Raw genomic sequence first — 4,185 nt, 5'->3', positions numbered from 1 at the left:
ATAGTAGTACCTACCCCATGGTCCTAGGAATCGACTGGGCTATTGACATGAATGGGGTCATTAATTTGAAGAATAGGACAATGTCGTTCGAAAGGAAGTTGTTGAGGGTTATAGTGCCACTAGATGTTGTGGAAGGGGCACGCTATACTGAACTAGTCTACAACTACGTAGAAAGTAACAATGAGTTGGATCAAATCTACAAGATAATAGCGCGAGATTAGGATTGGATGATGGATGGACGGATTGCATGGGACTGGGAGAGTTCCTGCACTTATGAATCAGATGAAGAATTATAGCATTGGAAAAACCACTTACATGAAGTCTCTACATTGCGATGCAATATGATGATGAAGTCAGTGCATTGTGTTTCATCGGAGGTAACAATTTTAACTTATTATGATGGTTTGACTGGCGTAGATATGTTTCTAGATTATTTTGAGTGCGAAGTCCCTGAAGACCATCACTTTCAAGCATTGGAATTAGAGTTGCATGCTACGCCTGTACGATGGTGGGGTATGCATAAGGATAGTTTTGCTGGATGGCGAGATTACAGGAGAATGATGAAGTTACGATTTGGGCATGGTAATGTAAGAATGAATGAGAAGTATAAAGGAAGGATGATCCCCATGATCACCTGGAAAAGTGAACTAAGGCGTGGGGGATGGAACCGCAACCAAAATGGGTACATATATTTTGTCATACCTTGGAACAATCCCCATGAACTAGTGCCTTGAAACAAAGCTCCACCATGGCACTGCAGAATGGGATGTATTGAAGGAAGGGTTCTTATTGAATTCCATCTTCGAGGACGAGTTTGCAAGAATTGATGAAGCACTTCAAGAGATTAAAGTAGTTATCTTCAAGACACCAAAGGAACCTATGGAATGGACCCAACCAGATTGGAGCACCCAGTTGTGCCATATATTGGAATGTTATAATGTGACTGTTGAAGAGGAGGAAGAAGTCCCAAGAAATATCAATATTCCAGAGACAAAAAGGCATCGTGCAGTAAAAGGAGCGCAAGTAGAGAACCTAGACATCTCCGCACCTTTAAAAACAAGGCAATTAAACATTGGCACTAAAGAAGAACTGAAGTTAGTGAAGATTTGAGACTATTGGGACAACGCTACAATAGACAAAGTTGTCGAATTACTTCAAGAATACCAGGATCTCTTCCCCACTAAGTTTTCAAATTTAAAGGGCATAATTGGTGACTTGAGCGTTATGAGGATCAAATTGAAGCAGAACGTGAAGCCTATCAAATAAAGGACTTATCGCCTTAATCCAAAGTGATCCAAGACCTTTTGCTTATAGATGTACTAAAGAATTACATGCATAAATTGTAACTTAAACATAGAAATTTAATGTGCACATGAGAGAAGAGGTGTTAGGCCACTATACTACTAGTGTAACCCCTTAATGTTATTATTACAACCCCCTTATTATATTGTTGTACCCATGTAGTCCCCATATTGTTACTATTGTGCCCGATAGAAGCCCATTCTTGTTATTATTGTGCCCTTACATTATTATTGTTATGTCAGCTCTGATTATATTATGACCCCTTAGACTCCTATATATAGAAAGGAGGTCTTTTCATTTGTATCATCCAAGAATTGTTCATTTGTGTAATGTAAAGGAGGTTTCCCCCTCGAAGAGACTGAATTCTAAGGCGTTGATATATCTTTTCTATCTTTTTGTGAGTTGGTTTCATGACATTTGGTATCAGAGCTTTGGATTCTAGGGTTTCACTGCTCCAAATAGGTCATCGTGGAATTTGTGCTATAATGTTTTTTTTGCAATGTTTTAGACGCTAAAAAAAAAACCCCATTTGGGCCTAAATTGTTATGAACCTTGGGTCTGAATTTTAGAGCTTTTTGCACTATATTTGCAGAGATATGATCTGAGGAATTTGGCCTTTTTGCAGACTCCTGAATTTCATTCCAAACAGGTGACCTAGGGAAAATCATCATAACTTTTGTTTTGAGCATTGGATTGATATTTTGTAAGAAGTTGCAAAAACAGGACAGATTGTAGTTTCCTATATATATTTTTTAGATCCGAAGGTCAAAACAGTGACACGTGGCACTTCATACAAGTTCGCTCTTCTAAAAAGGTCTATAATCAGGTCATCTTGGGAGATTGTGTATAACTCTTTCTTGGAGAATCTAAATTCGATCAGACTAGTGGCATTGGAAAGAGGACACAGAGGGCTATTGCAAGTCGCAATTTTAGAACTTAAAGATTTGAAAGTACAGAGTTACAGTCATTTCAAGATAAAGCTCCTAAAATCAAGAAAAAGCGAGATGAGGAATTTTGATGGCAAGGATCCGGTAAATTGGATACTACAGATGGAGAAATATTTTGATGTACATGGTGTACCACTACTACAAAAGGTATTTATTTCATCTTCATATTTAGAACAAGATCAATTTTTATGGTATGAAGGGATTTGTTCTCATAAACAACTTGTTACGTGGTCAATTTTCACGGAGGAAATTATAGCACATTATGAGAATACAAAGAGCAACACCTTCTTTAGAGCAACACCACAACAATTGGAAGAAAAAAGAGAAAAATGGCTTTGTTACAAAGTGGAAAGAAAAATTATGATGACAAGGAATTCTACCTCTCACAAGTATATATATGGAAGTGCTGTTTCTCCTAGCCTTCCACAACCTACAAGGGTTACACCACAACAATTGGAAGAGAAAACTAAAAAAGGGCTTTCTTACAATTATGATAGAAAATGCACTAAAGGTCATAAGTATGCTGAGAAGAAATTATTTTACATAGAGTATGAAGAGGAGGAAGAAAAGGATCAAGAAACATAAAAAGAAGAGGATATATGCTAGGACCCAACCCCAAAGAAAGAGTAAATTAATCCGACCATATCTTGTAAAGCATTGGCAAGAATTACCACTCCTCAAACTCTCAAGATAGAAGGAAATATCAAGAAGAAAAAGGTTCAAGAAGTGAAAGATCACATCAAGAAAGAAGAAATGAATCCAACCATATCTTGTAATGCATTGGCTAGAATTATCATCCCTAAAACTATCAAGATAGAAGGACATATCAAGAAGAAAAATGTTCAAGAAGTGAAAGATCACATCGAGCATCAAGAAATGAATCCAACCATATCTTGTAAAGCATTGGAAGAAATTACCACTCCTCAAACTCTCAAGATAGAAGAACATATCAAGAAGAAAAAGGTTCAAGCAGTGAAATATCACATCGAGCATCAACAAAAAGTTCTCCAACTTTTAAAGGATAACGCCACTTTGTGCAAAATCGAATGAAATAACAGGTAGATCAACATCATAGTGAAAAAAAATTTGATGTAGGTGATTGGGTATTTTTACTGCTACATCTCAAGCAAGTTATTTATGAGAAGGAAATGTTGGCAATACTACATGCACTTCAGAAATGGCGACCTTACTTAATGGGAAGACACTTCAAGGTGAAAATGGATCATGATAGTCTTAAATACTTTTCAGAACTATTATCTTTAGAAGAACAGAAAAAATGGGTCACAAATATGTTGGGTTATGACTTTGACATCATCTATAAGAAAGGGAAGCAAAATTTTGTTTTAGATGCACTCTCAAGAAAGGATGAGCATGTGGAAGCATTGTTTTGTGCTATTTCTATTATCCAACTAGATTGGATAAATGAAGCAAGGGATGAATGGAAGAAGGACAAAGAAGTATGACCACTTATTCAAAAGTTGTAGAAGATCCCAATTCAAACAATATTTCCAGAACTTGAAGAGGAAGGAAAAATCATATTGGACCCTGGAGCAGTCACAAAAACAAGAACACGACAGCTACAAAATCGATCAATTTCAGAGTATCTCATCAAGTGGAAGAACTTACCCGCTCAAGATTCCACATGGGAGGACAAGAATTTTATACAGAAGCATCAAGTACTTAAGCATTGAGGACAACACTTTGTAAAGGAGAGGGACATCTTAGGCCCCTATACTACTAGTGTAACCGCTTATTGTTATTAGTACAACCCCCTTATTATACTGTTGTACCAATGTAATCCCCATATTGTTACTATTGTGCCCCATAGAAGCCCACTATTGTTATTATTATGCCCTTACATTATTATTGTTATGTCGTCTCTAATTATATTATGACCCCTTAGCCTCCTATATATAGAAAGGAGGCCTTTTCATTT

The sequence above is a fragment of the Pinus tabuliformis genome, chromosome 7 (assembly GCF_031772625.1).
Source record: "Pinus tabuliformis cultivar Carrire ecotype Pingquan chromosome 7, CPIR1, whole genome shotgun sequence".
Lineage (NCBI taxonomy): Eukaryota > Viridiplantae > Streptophyta > Pinopsida > Pinales > Pinaceae > Pinus > Pinus tabuliformis.
The sequence above is the reverse complement of the archived record's forward strand: the minus strand, read 5'-3'. Positions refer to the sequence as shown.